The following is a 21,828-nucleotide window of genomic DNA, read 5'->3' as shown; positions in this document are numbered from 1 at the left end:
ATATCGTACGGCATACTATAGCGCGCCGTTTTTCATCATTTTTGAAGATTTGAAAAAAATGACGAAATGACAAAAACGATGGGTTATAGCCCATGTTTTTTGAAATTTTGAAAAAAAAAGTTAGCCTCGTTTCTCATCATTTTGGACCGTGGGCTATAGCCCATATCGTACGGCATACTATAGCGCGCCGTTTTTCATCATTTTTGAAGATTTGAAAAAAATGACGAAATGACAAAAACGATCGGTTATAGCCCATGTTTTTTGAAATTTTGAAAAAAAAAGTTAGCCTCGTTTCTCATCATTTTGGACTGTGGGCTATAGCCCATATCGTACGGCATACTATAGCGCGCAGTTTTTCATCATTTTTGAAGATTTGAAAAAAATGACGAAATGACAAAAACGATGGGTTATAGCCCATGTTTTTTTAAATTTTGAAAAAAAAAGTTAGCCTCGTTTCTCATCATTTTGGACCGTGGGCTATAGCCCATATCGTACGGCATACTATAGCGCGCCGTTTTTCATCATTTTTGAAGATTTGAAAAAAATGACGAAATGACAAAAACGATGGGTTATAGCCCATGTTTTTTGAAAATTTGAAAAAAAAGTTATCCTTGTTTCTCATCATTTTGGACCATGGGCTATAGCCCATATCGTACGGCATACTATAGCGCGCCGTTTTTCATCATTTTTGAAGATTTTTAAAAAATTACGAAATGACAAAAACGATGGGTTATAGCCCATGTTTTTTGAAATTTTGAAAAAAAAAGTTAGCCTCGTTTCTCATCATTTTGGACCGTGGGCTATAGCCCATATCGTACGGCATACTATAGCGCGCAGTTTTTCATCATTTTTGAAGATTTGAAAAAAATGACGAAATGACAAAAACGATGGGTTATAGCCCATGTTTTTTGAAAATTTGAAAAAAAAAGTTAGCCTCGTTTCTCATCATTTTGGACCGTGGGCTATAGCCCATATCGTACGGCATACTATAGCGCGCCGTTTTTCATCATTTTTGAAGATTTGAAAAAAATGACGAAATGACAAAAACGATGGGTTATAGCCCATGTTTTTTGAAATTTTGAAAAAAAAAGTTAGCCTCGTTTCTCATCATTTTGGACCGTGGGCTATAGCCCATATCGTACGGCATACTATAGCGCGCCGTTTTTCATCATTTTTGAAGATTTGAAAAAAATGACGAAATGACAAAAACGATGGGTTATAGCCCATGTTTTTTGAAATTTTGAAAAAAACAAGTTAGCCTCGTTTCTCATCATTTTGGACCGTGGGCTATAGCCCATATCGTACGGCATACTATAGCGCGCCGTTTTTCATCATTTTTGAAGATTTGAAAAAAATGACGAAATGACAAAAACGATGGGTTATAGCCCATGTTTTTTGAAATTTTGGAAAAAAAAGTTAGCCTCGTTTCTCATCATTTTGGACTGTGGGCTATAGCCCATATCGTACGGCATACTATAGCGCGCAGTTTTTCATCATTTTTGAAGATTTGAAAAAAATGACGAAATGACAAAAACGATGGGTTATAGCCCATGTTTTTTGAAATTTTGAAAAAAAAAGTTAGCCTCGTTTCTCATCATTTTGGACCGTGGGCTATAGCCCATATCGTACGGCATACTATAGCGCGCCGTTTTTCATCATTTTTGAAGATTTGAAAAAAATGACGAAATGACAAAAACGATGGGTTATAGCCCATGTTTTTTGAAAATTTGAAAAAAAGGTTATCCTTGTTTCTCATCATTTTGGACCATGGGCTATAGCCCATATCGTACGGCATACTATAGCGCGCCGTTTTTCATAATTTTTGAAGATTTGAAAAAAATGACGAAATGACAAAAACGATGGGTTATAGCCCATGTTTTTTGAAATTTTGAAAAAAAAAGTTAGCCTCGTTTCTCATCATTTTGGACCGTGGGCTATAGCCCATATCGTACGGCATACTATAGCGCGCAGTTTTTCATCATTTTTGAAGATTTTAAAAAAATGACGAAATGACAAAAACGATGGGTTATAGCCCATGTTTTTTGAAATTTTGGAAAAAAAAGTTAGCCTCGTTTCTCATCATTTTGGACCGTGGGCTATAGCCCATATCGTACGGCATACTATAGCGCGCCGTTTTTCATCATTTTTGAAGATTTGAAAAAAATGACGAAATGACAAAAACGATGGGTTATAGCCCATGTTTTTTGAAAATTTGAAAAAAAACAGTTAGCCTCGTTTCTCATCATTTTGGACCGTGGGCTATAGCCCATATCGTACGGCATACTATAGCGCGCAGTTTTTCATCATTTTTGAAGATTTTAAAAAAATGACGAAATGACAAAAACGATGGGTTATAGCCCATGTTTTTTGAAATTTTGGAAAAAAAAGTTAGCCTCGTTTCTCATCATTTTGGACCGTGGGCTATAGCCCATATCGTACGGCATACTATAGCGTGCCGTTTTTCATCATTTTTGAGGATTTGAAAAAAATGACGAAATGACAAAAACGATGGGTTATAGCCCATGTTTTTTGAAATTTTGGAAAAAAAAGTTAGCCTCGTTTCTCATCATTTTGGACCGTGGGCTATAGCCCATATCGTACGGCATACTATAGCGCGCAGTTTTTCATCATTTTTGAAGATTTGAAAAAAATGACGAAATGACAAAAACGATGAGTTATAGCCCATGTTTTTTGAAATTTTGGAAAAAAAAGTTAGCCTCGTTTCTCATCATTTTGGACCGTGGGCTATAGCCCATATCGTACGGCATACTATAGCGCGCCGTTTTTCATCATTTTTGAAGATTTGAAAAAAATGACGAAATGACAAAAACGATGGGTTATAGCCCATGTTTTTTGAAATTTTGGAAAAAAAAGTTATCCTTGTTTCTCATCATTTTGGACCATGGGCTATAGCCCATATCGTACGGCATACTATAGCGCGCAGTTTTTCATAATTTTTGAAGATTTGAAAAAAATGAAGAAATGACAAAAACGATGGGTTATAGCCCATGTTTTTTGAAATTTTGAAAAAAAAAGTTAGCCTCGTTTCTCATCATTTTGGACCGTGGGCTATAGCCCATATCGTACGGCATACTATAGCGCGCCGTTTTTCATAATTTTTGAAGATTTGAAAAAAATGACGAAATGACAAAAACGATGGGTTATAGCCCATGTTTTTTGAAATTTTGAAAAAAAAAGTTAGCCTCGTTTCTCATCATTTTGGACCGTGGGCTATAGCCCATATCGTACGGCATACTATAGCGCGCAGTTTTTCATCATTTTTGAAGATTTGAAAAAAATGACGAAATGACAAAAACGATGGGTTATAGCCCATGTTTTTTGAAAATTTTGAAAACAAAAGTTAGCCTCATTTCTCATCATTTTGGACCGTGGGCTATAGCCCATATCGTACGGCATACTATAGCGCGCAGTTTTTCATCATTTTTGAAGATTTGAAAAAAATGACGAAATGACAAAAACGATGGGTTATAGCCCATGTTTTTTGAAATTTTGGAAAAAAAAGTTAGCCTCGTTTCTCATCATTTTGGACCGTGGGCTATAGCCCATATCGTACGGCATACTATAGCGCGCCGTTTTTCATCATTTTTGAGGATTTGAAAAAAATGACGAAATGACAAAAACGATGGGTTATAGCCCATGTTTTTTGAAATTTTGGAAAAAAAAGTTAGCCTCGTTTCTCATCATTTTGGACCGTGGGCTATAGCCCATATCGTACGGCATACTATAGCGCGCCGTTTTTCATCATTTTTGAAGATTTGAAAAAAATGACGAAATGACAAAAACGATGGGTTATAGCCCATGTTTTTTGAAAATTTGAAAAAAAAAGTTAGCCTCGTTTCTCATCATTTTGGACCATGGGCTATAGCCCATATCGTACGGCATACTATAGCGCGCAGTTTTTCATCATTTTTGAAGATTTGAAAAAAATGACGAAATGACAAAAACGATGGGTTATAGCCCATGTTTTTTGAAATTTTGAAAAAAAAAAGTTAGCCTCGTTTCTCATCATTTTGGACCGTGGGCTATAGCCCATATCGTACGGCATACTATAGCGCGCCGTTTTTCATCATTTTTGAAGATTTGAAAAAAATTACGAAATGACAAAAACGATGGGTTATAGCCCATGTTTTTTGAAATTTTGGAAAAAAAAGTTAGCCTCGTTTCTCATCATTTTGGACCGTGGGCTATAGCCCATATCGTACGGCATACTATAGCGCGCAGTTTTTCATCATTTTTGAAGATTTGAAAAAAATGACGAAATGACAAAAACGATGGGTTATAGCCCATGTTTTTTGAAAATTTTGAAAACAAAAGTTAGCCTCGTTTCTCATCATTTTGGACCGTGGGCTATCGCCCATATCGTACGGCATACTATAGCGCGCAGTTTTTCATCATTTTTGAAGATTTGAAAAAAATGACGAAATGACAAAAACGATGGGTTATAGCCCATGTTTTTTGAAATTTTGGAAAAAAAAGTTAGCCTCGTTTCTCATCATTTTGGACCGTGGGCTATAGCCCATATCGTACGGCATACTATAGCGCGCCGTTTTTCATCATTTTTGAGGATTTGAAAAAAATTACGAAATGACAAAAACGATGGGTTATAGCCCATGTTTTTTGAAATTTTGAAAAAAAAAGTTAGCCTCGTTTCTCATCATTTTGGACCATGGGCTATAGCCCATATCGTACGGCATACTATAGCGCGCCGTTTTTCATAATTTTTGAAGATTTGAAAAAAATGACGAAATGACAAAAACGATGGGTTATAGCCCATGTTTTTTGAAATTTTGAAAAAAAAAGTTAGCCTCGTTTCTCATCATTTTGGACCGTGGGCTATAGCCCATATCGTACGGCATACTATAGCGCGCAGTTTTTCATCATTTTTGAAGATTTGAAAAAAATGACGAAATGACAAAAACGATGGGTTATAGCCCATGTTTTTTGAAAATTTTGAAAACAAAAGTTAGCCTCGTTTCTCATCATTTTGGACCGTGGGCTATAGCCCATATCGCACGGCATACTATAGCGCGCAGTTTTTCATCATTTTTGAAGATTTGAAAAAAATGACGAAATGACAAAAACGATGGGTTATAGCCCATGTTTTTTGAAATTTTGGAAAAAAAAGTTAGCCTCGTTTCTCATCATTTTGGACCGTGGGCTATAGCCCATATCGTACGGCATACTATAGCGCGCCGTTTTTCATCATTTTTGAGGATTTGAAAAAAATGACGAAATGACAAAAACGATGGGTTATAGCCCATGTTTTTTGAAAATTTGAAAAAAAAAGTTAGCCTCGTTTCTCATCATTTTGGACCATGGGCTATAGCCCATATCGTACGGCATACTATAGCGCGCAGTTTTTCATCATTTTTGAAGATTTGAAAAAAATGACGAAATGACAAAAACGATGGGTTATAGCCCATGTTTTTTGAAATTTTGAAAAAAAAAAGTTAGCCTCGTTTCTCATCATTTTGGACCGTGGGCTATAGCCCATATCGTACGGCATACTATAGCGCGCCGTTTTTCATCATTTTTGAAGATTTGAAAAAAATTACGAAATGACAAAAACGATGGGTTATAGCCCATGTTTTTTGAAATTTTGGAAAAAAAAGTTAGCCTCGTTTCTCATCATTTTGGACCGTGGGCTATAGCCCATATCGTACGGCATACTATAGCGCGCAGTTTTTCATCATTTTTGAAGATTTGAAAAAAATGACGAAATGACAAAAACGATTTTTGAAAATTTTGAAAACAAAAGTTAGCCTCGTTTCTCATCATTTTGGACCGTGGGCTATAGCCCATATCGTACGGCATACTATAGGGCGCAGTTTTTCATCATTTTTGAAGATTTGAAAAAAATGACGAAATGACAAAAACGATGGGTTATAGCCCATGTTTTTTGAAATTTTGGAAAAAAAAGTTAGCCTCGTTTCTCATCATTTTGGACCGTGGGCTATAGCCCATATCGTACGGCATACTATAGCGCGCCGTTTTTCATCATTTTTGAGGATTTGAAAAAAATTACGAAATGACAAAAACGATGGGTTATAGCCCATGTTTTTTGAAATTTTGAAAAAAAAAGTTAGCCTCGTTTCTCATCATTTTGGACCATGGGCTATAGCCCATATCGTACGGCATACTATAGCGCGCCGTTTTTCATAATTTTTGAAGATTTGAAAAAAATGACAAAATGACAAAAACGATGGGTTATAGCCCATGTTTTTTGAAATTTTGAAAAAAAAAGTTAGCCTCGTTTCTCATCATTTTGGACCGTGGGCTATAGCCCATATCGTACGGCATACTATAGCGCGCAGTTTTTCATCATTTTTGAAGATTTGAAAAAAATGACGAAATGACAAAAACGATGGGTTATAGCCCATGTTTTTTGAAATTTTGGAAAAAAAAGTTAGCCTCGTTTCTCATCATTTTGGACCGTGGGCTATAGCCCATATCGTACGGCATACTATAGCGCGCCGTTTTTCATCATTTTTGAAGATTTGAAAAAAATGACGAAATGACAAAAACGATGGGTTATAGCCCATGTTTTTTGAAAATTTGAAAAAAAAAGTTAGCCTCGTTTCTCATCATTTTGGACCGTGGGCTATAGCCCATATCGTACGGCATACTATAGCGCGCAGTTTTTCATCATTTTTGAAGATTTGAAAAAAATGACGAAATGACAAAAACGATGGGTTATAGCCCATGTTTTTTGAAATTTTGGAAAAAAAAGTTAGCCTCGTTTCTCATCATTTTGGACCGTGGGCTATAGCCCATATCGTACGGCATACTATAGCGCGCCGTTTTTCATCATTTTTGAGGATTTGAAAAAAATGACGAAATGACAAAAACGATGGGTTATAGCCCATGTTTTTTGAAATTTTGGAAAAAAAAGTTAGCCTCGTTTCTCATCATTTTGGACCGTGGGCTATAGCCCATATCGTACGGCATACTATAGCGCGCCGTTTTTCATCATTTTTGAAGATTTGAAAAAAATGACGAAATGACAAAAACGATGGGTTATAGCCCATGTTTTTTGAAAATTTGAAAAAAAAAGTTAGCCTCGTTTCGCATCATTTTGGACCGTGGGCTATAGCCCATATCGTACGGCATACTATAGCGCGCAGTTTTTCATCATTTTTGAAGATTTGAAAAAAATGACGAAATGACAAAAACGATGGGTTATAGCCCATGTTTTTTGAAAATTTGAAAAAAAAAGTTAGCCTCGTTTCTCATCATTTTGGACCGTGGGCTATAGCCCATATCGTACGGCATACTATAGCGCGCCGTTTTTCATCATTTTTGAAGATTTGAAAAAAATGACGAAATGACAAAAACGATGGGTTATAGCCCATGTTTTTTGAAATTTTGAAAAAAGAAGTTAGCCTCGTTTCTCATCATTTTGGACCGTGGGCTATAGCCCATATCGTACGGCATACTATAGCGCGCAGTTTTTCATCATTTTTGAAGATTTGAAAAAAATGACGAAATGACAAAAACGATGGGTTATAGCCCATGTTTTTTGAAATTTTGAAAAAAAAAGTTAGCCTCGTTTCTCATCATTTTGGACCATGGGCTATAGCCCATATCGTACGGCATACTATAGCGCGCCGTTTTTCATCATTTTTGAGGATTTGAAAAAAATGACGAAATGACAAAAACGATGGGTTATAGCCCATGTTTTTTGAAATTTTGAAAAAAAAAGTTAGCCTCGTTTCTCATCATTTTGGACCGTGGGCTTTAGCCCATATCGTACGGCATACTATAGCGCGCAGTTTTTCATCATTTTTGAAGATTTGAAAAAAATGACGAAATGACAAAAACGATGGGTTATAGCCCATGTTTTTTGAAATTTTGAAAAAAAAAGTTAGCCTCGTTTCTCATCATTTTGGACCGTGGGCTATAGCCCATATCGTACGGCATACTATAGCGCGCCGTTTTTCATCATTTTTGAAGATTTGAAAAAAATGACGAAATGACAAAAACGATGGGTTATAGCCCATGTTTTTTGAAATTTTGAAAAAAAAGGTTATCCTCGTTTCTCATCATTTTGGACCATGGGCTATAGCCCATATCGTACGGCATACTATAGCGCACCGTTTTTCATCATTTTTGAGGATTTGAAAAAAATGACGAAATGACAAAAACGATGGGTTATAGCCCATGTTTTTTGAAATTTAAAAAAAAAAAGTTAGCCTCGTTTCTCATCATTTTGGACCGTGGGCTATAGCCCATATCGTACGGCATACTATAGCGCGCCGTTTTTCATCATTTTTGAAGATTTGAAAAAAATGACGAAATGACAAAAACGATGGGTTATAGCCCATGTTTTTTGAAATTTTGAAAAAAAAAGTTAGCCTCGTTTCTCATCATTTTGGACCGTGGGCTATAGCCCATATCGTACGGCATACTATAGCGCGCAGTTTTTCATCATTTTTGAAGATTTGAAAAAAATGACGAAATGACAAAAACGATGGGTTATAGCCCATGTTTTTTGAAAATTTGAAAAAAAAAGTTAGCCTCGTTTCTCATCATTTTGGACCGTGGGCTATAGCCCATATCGTACGGCATACTATAGCGCGCAGTTTTTCATCATTTTTGAAGATTTGAAAAAAATGACGAAATGACAAAAACGATGGGTTATAGCCCATGTTTTTTGAAATTTTGAAAAAAAAAGTTAGCCTCGTTTCTCATCATTTTGGACCGTGGGCTATAGCCCATATCGTACGGCATAGTATAGCGCGCCGTTTTTCATCATTTTTGAAGATTTGAAAAAAATTACGAAATGACAAAAACGATGGGTTATAGCCCATGTTTTTTGAAATTTTGAAAAAAAAGGTTATCCTCGTTTCTCATCATTTTGGACCATGGGCTATAGCCCATATCGTACGGCATACTATAGCGCACCGTTTTTCATCATTTTTGAAGATTTGAAAAAAATGACGAAATGACAAAAACGATGGGTTATAGCCCATGTTTTTTGAAATTTTGAAAAAAAAAGTTAGCCTCGTTTCTCATCATTTTGGACCGTGGGCTATAGCCCATATCGTACGGCATACTATAGCGCGCAGTTTTTCATCATTTTTGAAGATTTGAAAAAAATTACGAAATGACAAAAACGATGGGTTATAGCCCATGTTTTTTGAAATTTTGAAAAAAAAGGTTATCCTCGTTTCTCATCATTTTGGACCATGGGCTATAGCCCATATCGTACGGCATACTATAGCGCACCGTTTTTCATCATTTTTGAGGATTTGAAAAAAATGACGAAATGACAAAAACGATGGGTTATAGCCCATGTTTTTTTTAATTTTGAAAAAAAAAGTTAGCCTCGTTTCTCATCATTTTGGACCGTGGGCTATAGCCCATATCGTACGGCATACTATAGCGCGCCGTTTTTCATCATTTTTGAAGATTTGAAAAAAATGACGAAATGACAAAAACGATGGGTTATAGCCCATGTTTTTTGAAATTTTGAAAAAAAAAGTTAGCCTCGTTTCTCATCATTTTGGACCGTGGGCTATAGCCCATATCGTACGGCATACTATAGCGCGCCGTTTTTCATCATTTTTGAAGATTTGAAAAAAATGACGAAATGACAAAAACGATGGGTTATAGCCCATGTTTTTTGAAAAAAAAAAAAAAAAAGTTAGCCTCGTTTCTCATCATTTTGGACCGTGGGCTATAGCCCATATCGTACGGCATACTATAGCGCGCCGTTTTTCATCATTTTTGAAGATTTGAAAAAAATGACGAAATGACAAAAACGATGGGTTATAGCCCATGTTTTTTGAAATTTTGAAAAAATAAAGTTAGCCTCGTTTCTCATCATTTTGGACCGTGGGCTATAGCCCATATCGTACGGCATACTATAGCGCGCAGTTTTTCATCATTTTTGAAGATTTGAAAAAAATGACGAAATGACAAACACGATGGGTTATACCCCATGTTTTTTGAAAATTTGAAAAAAAAAGTTAGCCTCGTTTCTCATCATTTTGGACCGTGGGCTATAGCCCATATCGTACGGCATACTATAGCGCGCCGTTTTTCATCATTTTTGAAGATTTGAAAAAAATGACGAAATGACAAAAACGATGGGTTATAGCCCATGTTTTTTGAAATTTTGAAAAAAAAAAGTTAGCCTCGTTTCTCATCATTTTGGACCGTGGGCTATAGCCCATATCGTACGGCATACTATAGCGCGCCGTTTTTCATCATTTTTGAAGATTTGAAAAAAATGACGAAATGACAAAAACGATGGGTTATAGCCCATGTTTTTTGAAAAAAAAAAAAAAAAAGTTAGCCTCGTTTCTCATCATTTTGGACCGTGGGCTATAGCCCATATCGTACGGCATACTATAGCGCGCAGTTTTTCATCATTTTTGAGGATTTGAAAAAAATGACGAAATGACAAAAACGATGGGTTATAGCCCATGTTTTTTGAAATTTTGAAAAAAAAAGTTAGCCTCGTTTCTCATCATTTTGGACCGTGGGCTATAGCCCATATCGTACGGCATACTATAGCGCGCAGTTTTTCATCATTTTTGAAGATTTGAAAAAAATGAAGAAATGACAAAAACGATGGGTTATAGCCCATGTTTTTTGAAATTTTGAAAAAAAAAGTTAGCCTCGTTTCTCATCATTTTGGACCGTGGGCTATAGCCCATATCGTACGGCATACTATAGCGCGCCGTTTTTCATCATTTTTGAAGATTTGAAAAAAATGACGAAATGACAAAAACGATGGGTTATAGCCCATGTTTTTTGAAATTTTGAAAAAAAAAGTTAGCCTCGTTTCTCATCATTTTGGACCGTGGGCTATAGCCCATATCGTACGGCATACTATAGCGCGCCGTTTTTCATCATTTTTGAGGATTTGAAAAAAATGACGAAATGACAAAAACGATGGGTTATAGCCCATGTTTTTTGAAATTTTGAAAAAAAAAGTTAGCCTCGTTTCTCATCATTTTGGACCGTGGGCTATAGCCCATATCGTACGGCATACTATAGCGCGCCGTTTTTCATCATTTTTGAAGATTTGAAAAAAATGACGAAATGACAAAAACGATGGGTTATAGCCCATGTTTTTTGAAATTTTGAAAAAAAAAGTTAGCCTCGTTTCTCATCATTTTGGACCATGGGCTATAGCCCATATCATACGGCATACTATAGCGCGCCGTTTTTCATCATTTTTGAAGATTTGAAAAAAATGACGAAATGACAAAAACGATGGGTTATAGCCCATGTTTTTTGAAATTTTGAAAAAAAAAGTTAGCCTCGTTTCTCATCATTTTGGACCGTGGGCTATAGCCCATATCGTACGGCATACTATAGCGCGCCGTTTTTCATCATTTTTGAAGATTTGAAAAAAATGACGAAATGACAAAAACGATGGGTTATAGCCCATGTTTTTTGAAATTTTGAAAAAAAAAGTTAGCCTCGTTTCTCATCATTTTGGACTGTGGGCTATAGCCCATATCGTACGGCATACTATAGCGCGCAGTTTTTCATCATTTTTGAAGATTTGAAAAAAATGACGAAATGACAAAAACGATGGGTTATAGCCCATGTTTTTTGAAATTTTGAAAAAAAAAGTTAGCCTCGTTTCTCATCATTTTGGACCGTGGGCTATAGCCCATATCGTACGGCATACTATAGCGCGCCGTTTTTCATCATTTTTGAAGATTTGAAAAAAATGACAAAAACGATGGGTTATAGCCCATGTTTTTTGAAAATTTGAAAAAAAAAAGTTAGCCTCGTTTCTCATCATTTTGGACCGTGGGCTATAGCCCATATCATACGGCATACTATAGCGCGCAGTTTTTCATCATTTTTGAAGATTTGAAAAAAATGAAGAAATGACAAAAACGATGGGTTATAGCCCATGTTTTTTGAAGTTTTGAAAAAAAAAGTTAGCCTCGTTTCTCATCATTTTGGACCGTGGGCTATAGCCCATATCGTACGGCATACTATAGCGCGCCGTTTTTCATCATTTTTGAAGATTTGAAAAAAATGACGAAATGACAAAAACGATGGGTTATAGCCCATGTTTTTTGAAATTTTGAAAAAAAAAGTTAGCCTCGTTTCTCATCATTTTGGACCGTGGGCTATAGCCCATATCGTACGGCATACTATAGCGCGCCGTTTTTCATCATTTTTGAAGATTTGAAAAAAATGACGAAATGACAAAAACGATGGGTTATAGCCCATGTTTTTTGAAATTTTGAAAAAAAAAGTTAGCCTCGTTTCTCATCATTTTGGACTGTGGGCTATAGCCCATATCGTACGGCATACTATAGCGCGCAGTTTTTCATCATTTTTGAAAAAAATGACGAAATGACAAAAACGATGGGTTATAGCCCATGTTTTTTGAAATTTTGAAAAAAAAAGTTAGCCTCGTTTCTCATCATTTTGGACCGTGGGCTATAGCCCATATCGTACGGCATACTATAGCGCGCCGTTTTTCATCATTTTTGAAGATTTGAAAAAAATGACAAAAACGATGGGTTATAGCCCATGTTTTTTGAAAATTTGAAAAAAAAAAGTTAGCCTCGTTTCTCATCATTTTGGACCGTGGGCTATAGCCCATATCGTACGGCATACTATAGCGCGCAGTTTTTCATCATTTTTGAAGATTTGAAAAAAATGAAGAAATGACAAAAACGATGGGTTATAGCCCATGTTTTTTGAAATTTTGAAAAAAAAAGTTAGCCTCGTTTCTCATCATTTTGGACCGTGGGCTATAGCCCATATCGTACGGCATACTATAGCGCGCCGTTTTTCATCATTTTTGAAGATTTGAAAAAAATGACGAAATGACAAAAAAGATTTGGCACTCCTCTGTAGTAACGAGGAAACCCTATACTAGGGGTCCGAGAACCATGTGATCAGAACCATCACTGGCCTCTCTACAATGGCTCCCGGTTAAATACATATAGTTCAAAATCCTCACCTATAAAGCTCACAATGGTCAGGCACCACAATATTTCAAAGAACTCATCGATCCCTACAATCTTAACAGAACAGTGTGTTCATAGTTTACAAAAATGTTTAGTCCTGAATATCAAAAGTTACAATAGGAGGCAGGGCGTTTAAGTTCTCCCGGCATCTGTCCTCGGGGGTGACACGCTCTGCACAGTCAAGACTAGATTAACCCATTCTGAACGGGAACCCATTTTGGGGTTTAGCATCATGTTATGCTTTAGCTATTGAAAAACAGCAGATCTACAAGCTCATAGCGCGCCACCGAGTGGCGCGCTACGAGCTTGTAGGTCTGCTATTTTTGAAAAATCGAAGAACGACTGACATTTTTAGAATCTGATCTCAGGTCAGAATGGGTTCATCAGACCAGTGTGTGTCCAGTGGAAACCTCGTATGAATCTGATCTCAGGTCAGAATGGGTTAAAAACCTCTATGACAAAAGGTCACCCGACAAAGTAAAGAGGGTGAGAAGAGAACCCCTCCACCCAACCCCTCGGCGTGGTCACGCCACCAGGGCGAGTTAATTGCACAACCAAACACTGTTGTATATATATATATATATCAGTATATTATGTACACGTAATAGAGGCTAGTATTTTATAGAGAAAGGCTTTATTATGTGATGGGAGTTTAATTGTGTTTAAGTGCTTTGCATTATATGAAATGTCTTGTCGTAGTTTACCGTTTTGCCTCATTCTAGTGTTGTTCTATAACCCACTGAGTATTTACTTTAATAAAGATTGTTATACATTTAAAACCCTCGTCTGTGGTCCTTCCAGGTTCGGACAGGACTACAGTTTGTAGTAAACTCAGTCTTTTACTTAATTTCCATATATAAATGTTTAGGCATTTTGAGCAAAGATCCCAGGAGGAGAGAGATACAAAAGTCACTTCCTATATGATGAATTCCTGTTCTGTTCTTTAACTACATAGAAGTGTCTATTTGTTTGTCTCTAAATGTTTTGATGAATTGAACAATGTGGACCCTGTTGTAAACAAGTGTAAGGCTTAATTGGGTCGTCCACTCACAGTTAACAGTCTTTGTATTGAGTTTGTGCTTGAAATGTACTGTAATTCTGCAAACTGTTAATAAAGATTTCAATCAATCAATCAATCAAAGTGAGGCAAGAGGAGACACATGGGTAGGGATGGAGCTCATTAATTTATATCGATAACGATCAGGCTTAGAGCAATTTATATTATTTTGAGGAAAGACAGGAGACAATAAACTCTGAACAGAACCAGTATCTACTGGGGCAATTGCCCCAATGGGGCAAATACTAGGGCAATTGACCTTTTTACCAATAAAATATTAAAGAAACTGTTAACAGGTTAATATATGTTCCGCCACTTTAAAAGCGTAATTGAGTTTACCCAGATAGTGCTGGTTGGCATTTATTGATTCACCTCTTGATTATTCAAACATGAACGGGCCACTACGCTCAACAAGCCCAAAGCTTATTGATAACGGGTACTCAATAAGTTTAAGGATTTTTCCTGGTATCGCTCCATCCCTACACAGCTTATTGATAACGGGTACTCAAGTTTAAAGATTTTGTTCGGGTATCGACCTCCATCGCTACACATGGGTATCAACGTTTTATTGCTCACGGTCAAGCGGTCCATGAGCTATGCCCGTTTAAAGTTTGAATTTTCAGTTGAGTGCTATAGCGCCACCTATTGGACAATGGTTGTGGGCTTTGTGTCCTCGCCGTTTGGCATTGCCCTCTAGGTTGTCCTGATCAGATGGGGTGATGGGAAATCAGGGCAAATCGTCATTTTCAAATTATTGGGAGCCCAAAAAAATAAAGGAGGGCTACCATATTGCCAAGTTTGACGAAAACCCGACAGCACAGTTCAGCCAGAACTAACATTTTTGGTGGAAGGAGAAGAGAAAAATAAGGGACCAAGAGTCCCTTCGGGCTTGGTCCCTAAATAGACTTGTAACCCAACTGTAGGGAGTACAAACACAGTAAAGAACCTGGGGGTTATCATCTATGAAAAGGAAACAATGAGCAGAAAATGAACCATGTAAATACAACAAATTGAGGGCACCGCAGGGAGTTGAACCCCGTTCTGGTAAACCAGGAGTACCACACCAGTGCCTTAGTTTATAATTTACAGGTCCAAATCAGTCATTAGTTTCAATTTTGCAATATAATAAAAAAAAAGAGAGAGCCTACACACTCAATTTGAATCTTGACTATAATGATAGCCATGCTTATGTCTTTATACAATTGAAAGCCGGAAGACTCACTCCACAAATACCTTAAGGAAAACTCCTCAGACATAAACTAAGAAAATATTTTGTCATGCTCATAAAGTGCTGCAAAGTGCTAAAAGTGAAAAGTGCAGCAGAAAACGTTTGGGTCATAGGCCCATCGTCAATGCCAAAGTTTTAGCTGCAAATGGCAGCATAAATAAATCACATCAATACACACCACATAATGTGATGTTAACTGACACGATGAAGCTTGCACATTATAAGACATACATCACATCAACCAACATCACATACCTAGCCCTACCCTAACCCTAAGTTAATTATGTGATGTTGGGATGACATGATGAAGCCTTACTCACAAATGTGAAATGAGACAAGACATAAACACACATCACATACCGGGCCTGTGTTCATAAGTGATGTGGGCTTACGTAATGAAGCTTTACTCACAAATTAGATCTGATAATATAGCACGAACAATGGTCTTATGACCTAGATGTTTGCTGCTGCACTTTTCACTTCAAGCACTTTGAGCGCTTTATGAACATGAACAAAATAGATTTTCTTGGTCTCTGCCCAAGCAGTTGGCCTTTAGGTTTCCGTGGCGCAAGTATTTTTCTATCTAGTTGTCCCATGTAGGAAACAAGGGGCAAGACTGTACAATTTATGCCATTTGTGGACGATTGACAAATTATACGAGGTAGCAGCATTCTTTGCGCCCCAGTATTTGTCAGCAATAAACACAATTCATATGGCGCAATGCCAACAGACGTGAATGACGAGCTAGCCGCAATTGCGGTGAAAAATCACCTTTAAAAAAACCCACATAAATGCACATCACATATCGGCCTGTGTTCATATCTGATGTGAACTGACGTGATGACGCTTTACTGGTAAATTACATGAAACAGCTCCAAATGAGAAACTGTACGCGAGACATGACCCGACTCACACATACACTAGTGAAAAACTAGTGTCATAGATAGGAAAGAAAGAAATTACAATACAATAAAGCAAAATGCGATTAAAAACTGAGACCAAAAACAAATAACTTTATTAAAGCAAAGAAGAGAGAAAAGATGAAGGTTGGGTAAAAACCTTGTACGTCCAAAATGGTTACTTTTATGGACCAAAACAACTGATCCAATATTATTAATATAATAATCTGTGTTCCAATGTTATTATTTAGTCACAAGCTCTTGCTGATACTTCACTGGTTTGAAAAACAGAATACTACATGTTAAATATTCAATAATGGATTATCTTTGCCTCATGAGATTGGCCATTTGCTACTTGTGTGTGACACTGTAGCATGACCAAGTAAGGAAATTAATTTACAAAAGGTTGAACTATGGAGATACAAGGTTTCTGCCCAACAGTCAAGGATAATAAACTACACTCACTTACCTTCAATATCAGCATTAAACAAAATACACACACCAACGAAGGAAGCAAATGACACAGCGGCCATCATTTGCTTCCTCTTGTTAGTTTACACAGACCTACAGCATAGTAAGCTGTAAACACAGTGTTAAGGGGCTACATGCTACCATAATGACACAAGACATAAAGCACACACCTCCACATCACATAAAACACTAGTGAAGAACTAGGGAAAGATAGGCAAGAAGAAAGAAATTACCTAAATAAAATAAAGCAAAATGCGATTAAAAACTATGACAAGAAAAAATAAACAACTTTATTAAAGAATAGAGAGGAGACACAAGAGAACATACATTATGTGATGTGGATGTGGACAGACTTTACCCGTAAATTATGTTAAACGATAAATAAATCACATGCCTCCACAAACATCACATAACTGTGATGTGGACTGGCATTATACACACAAATTAAGTGAAATTATACATGGCGCGAAAGACAACCTATGGTATGGTAGCATGTAGCCCACTTAAACAAGCAGCAGGAATCAGACGGTTAACTAACCTTCACTGATAACAGCACCCAGCAGTGGCAACAGCATAGAGTTCGCCCAGCAGTGGCAACAGCATAGAGTTCACCCAGCAGTGGCAACAGCATAGAGTTCACACCTCCAGTCAGCTTCACTTTCTGAAATGGCAGGGGAAAAGAAAATTAGTTGTCGGCCTACAGGATGACATTTTGGAAGTCATAACAGTCACTGACAGAGCTGTGTCACCATTATTACACACATTCTAGGGCTATAATCTGCCTTGTGCAACCATTTCTTTTATGAAGCCTAAAAGCTAAAAAGTTCTGTATGTAATTACCATGGGGGGTCTTCCGTCACTCGGTTGAAGATAGCCGGTATTAATAGAGCCGCGTAGGTTGTATGGCACAATACGTCCCGAGCACCGTACGCCTCGTAATCTCAGGGAGCGTTCGTTGACACCGTTATTCGTTTCAGCTCAGCCGAGTAGACACTCTATTACCAATACCAGCTATCTCCTGAAGACTGCAGCCAAGGTCACCGCATGACACCAAGGTCACATGATCAACCTGTAAGACACAAACATACACCAACATTACTCTTTATCCAGATATTATACATTGTAGAAAACACATCTTTAGGAAATTCTTGCATTTTTCTTTTGCAACCAGATCTTATTTTAATGATGTTTGAGACAAAAAACACTTTCCTGGGGCTTTCATGCGTTTAGATATTTCAGTATTTCAAAGAGTCCATGATGTCATGGACACTGGGCTCACTTCCTTCCTGGACTAAATGTCTCAGTAAGACAGCCCTCCCCCTATCCACAAGGAGGAGCAGTGGCCCAAAGCATTGTGGGAATTGTAGTTCAGGAAGGAAGTGAGCCCGGTGTCCATGACATCATGGAGTCCATGGACACTTTGAAATACTAAAATATCTAAAAACACATAAAAACCCCAGGAAAGTGTGTCTCAAAAATCATTCAAATAAGATCTGGTTGCAAAAGGGGTGAAGTGTCTGAGCCACAGTTACAACTTGTTTTACCATTATGTACTAAAGTAAAAGGGTATGGCATCAAAATGCACTTAAAAAATGACCAAATGTAGCTCATTACGCAGAAATGTCCCATATCAAATGTTTGAAAGAAAAAATTAATCTGAAAATAGCAGAACTACAATCTCACAATGCATTGCATCACAATGCATTGTGAGATTGTAGATCAGCTACTTCCAAATGGCCAAAATGTGGTTGTAGCCCAGTGGTAAATTGTGTAGCCAATGTAGCCAAAGGGATATTTTTTTAAAATAATCCAAATCTACAAAACAACTAGTAGTGTCCAAATAAAATATAAAAGTACAATATATTGTCCACAGTACTTCAGTAGATGTAATTATTTACTTTCCACCTGTTGTTTGTGTTTGTTTGTTTGTTTATTTGTTTGTGTCTCAAAAAGTACCAACACATTCCTCATATTGTTGTCCTTTTAGAGTCACAATAAACAACCAACAGTCCTTCCAACAACACTAATGTTTAAACAATAACACATAACTGAGTTAATGGTGGCTAAAATACCATGCGGTTCCCAAACAAATGTCCTTACCTTGCAACAGCGTCGCCCCAAACACTACCATGCACCGTCTGCGCCTCCATTTTAAATCATAAGCCCCGCCTACTGTATCCGGATCTAGACCGTCGGTCATTGGTCCGTCAGAGTGTGGATTTACAAGCCGCACGCACGCACGCACGCACGCACGCACGCCAGACAGACAGACAGACAGACAGACAGACAGACAGACAGACAGTGTATACATTATATAATTTGTGGGTCCTTGATAAGGACCCACAAATTATATAATATGAAAAGGTTTGTCAAGAACGGCTGCATCCATAATAATCTTCAGACACATGCAGTGTCTGCTGGTGAACACTAGATGGAAGCAAAACGTCGGTTTCCCAGTCTGTCCGTGACAAACGACTTTAAACATGTAGTTTCTCTCTCTCTCTCTACTTTCACTCTGCAGCATGTTTTGCAGACAACACTGGAAAGCTGAGGACATTCTCAGAGCGCATGGTGGCACTCTGCTGTAAGCTGCCGTTTATGTGAGTCACGGGTTGTGGGTTCAAGTCTAGCTGAGTTCCTTCTATCTACACTCTTCACTGTGGGTCACATTTTAGGAGAATAACACCTTGAAGAACAATGAAAAGCTGCAGAGACTCTCAAGCCCGACACACACCGTCTGCGTCCCCCGTGTGTCGGGCTTCAGAGAGCATGTGGTGGCTCTCTGTGATAAGCTGCTGTCTATGTGAGCCGCCCACAGGTTGTGGATTCAAGTTCAGCCCATTATAGCACCAATAGCCCATGGTCTCGGACGGCATACTTTAGCATCAGTCATTACGACGGCATCAAGGCCTGCAAAATAGATTTTAGTCGACTAAATCAACGGTAAATGGTAAATGGTGCATTTATATAGCGCCTTTATCCAAGGCGCTTTACATAGATTGTGCATTACATTCACCCATTCATACACCGATGGCAGCGGAAACCATGCAAGGCACCAACCAGCACATCGGGAGCAATTAGGGGTTCAGTGTCTTGCTCAAGGACACTTCGACAGTAACTCTGGGGGAGCCCACAGGGTTCGAACTGGCAACCTTGCGGTTCCCATCCAGGCACTCTACCCCTGAGCCACCGCCGCCCCCCCACGGTAGACGTTAGTCGACTAAAATCTTATGATATTTAGTCGACTAAAACTAGACTAACACTAAAGCATTCCAGGTGACTAAAATTTGACTGAAACTAAATGTACACTATATTCAAGAGACTATGACTAAAACTAAAATAGGAATTTGCTGCCAAAAACAACACTGATGTACAGTATATAGGCATTATCACTGTGAGAAGGGAATGCTCTGGCTTCCTCTTATTTTTCTTTTTTAAATATATTTTTTATCCCACGATTTTGTAACCCATTTTTCACCCCTGTGTCAATCATCTAATGTGATCCTGGGCTCTACACACCCTCCACCAACCTGGGGAGAGCAACGGACTTGAACTCATGCTTCCTTCATGCCTGAGTGTCCAAGTTGCTCCTTTACACCTGACAGGGGGGAGTTTCCCTGGTTGGACGTATAGCGCATGGAAGGAACACGTTATTCCAACCAGTTCCTTTCCCCTCCATCAGGCGCCCCGGCTGGCCAGGGGGAGGCAGTTTAGAGACCAGGATTACTGCATGTTTTTGTGAGGGTATACCTACCCTAGGGGACACGGGGAGAACATGCAAAGTGTTGGTAATCTAGGAGGTGGACATTGCTCTTGTCTTCATGTCTTTATGTGTGTAAATTGTCTTGTTCTTTGCGTTATGTCAAATGTGTGTGTATATGTGGGTCGCAAAATACATCTCAATGAACTGAGAATAAAGTACTAAATCATATCCATATCATATCATACGAAAAAGCAATTACAACAGCATGCAGGCGTGAAAGGAAAGGCACACAAGGACAGCAAAGTCGGACAGCAAGTCAAAATAGTTTTTTATTGTAGAATAGAATTCATATAGTTGAGGCACTAGAACCTCACATTTAATATATTATAGGCACTGAACTACTGCACTGTCTGGAGTCACAAACTTTTGTCGCTCAGCAAAACCCAAGCCTGCAAGCCTGCAAGTTCGTTCGACAGCCCGGTGAGTTTACTGTAAATGAAACTGATGTACGTTTAGCCAGAGCCCTCCTTAAACCCATTCTGACCGGGAACCCGTTTTGGCGTTGGCATCATGTTATGCTTTAGCTATTGAAAAACAGCAGATCTACAAGCTCGTAGCGCGCCACCGAGTGGCGCGCTACGAGCTTGTAGGTCTGCTATTTTTTGAAAAATCGAAGAACGACTGACATTTTTTTAGAATCTGATCTCAGGTCAGAATGGGTTAATCAGACCAGTGTGTACACGTCCAGTGGAAACCTCGTATGTGAATCTGATCTCAGGTCAGAATGGGTTAATATTCGCCGTGTGTGTGGAAGCTGGCTTTGTATAGCCAGCCCAGTGACGTATAGTAGAGGGACTGCGGGGAATACAGTAGTTTATGGAAGCTATTCGTCCCTGAGCCAGCCCCCCCTATGCTTATTGGGCTTGTGGATGCTGGGTTATTATTCCCCCCCTTTTTCAATCAGCAAGTCCAAGACTCGCAGGCGTCGGGGAGCTGAGGCGTCTTTCCTGGGTACAGTACATCACTTATTGTTTAATCAAGACTCGCAGGCGTCGGGGAGCTGAGGCGTCTTTCCTGGGTACAGTACATCACTTATTGTTTAATAACACCACAGGGCATCCCCACTGTCATTGTTTAACCCATTCTGACCCGAGATCAGATTCATACGAGGTTTCCACTATAGGACACACACTGGTCTGATTAACCCATTCTGACCCGAGATCAGATCACTAAAAAATGTCAGTCGTTCTTCGATTTAATAAAAAACAGCAGACCTACAAGCTCGCGAGTGACGCGCTATGAGCTTGTAGATCTGCTATTTTTCAATAGCTAAAGCATAACATGACGCTATAAGACCAAAATGGGTTCCCGTTCAGAATGGGTTAATAACACCACTGTTCCAGTTGTCCAGTCTGACACCAGAATGACAACAGAGTAGTACCCAGTCTCTAGGTGGGGAGTCACCATACATATAGGAGTCCTTCTATAGGTCC

Source organism: Protomyctophum bolini (genome assembly GCF_963924005.1).
Source record: "Protomyctophum bolini genome assembly, chromosome: 5".
In the NCBI taxonomy this organism is placed as follows: domain Eukaryota; kingdom Metazoa; phylum Chordata; class Actinopteri; order Myctophiformes; family Myctophidae; genus Protomyctophum; species Protomyctophum bolini.
The sequence above is the reverse complement of the archived record's forward strand: the minus strand, read 5'-3'. Positions refer to the sequence as shown.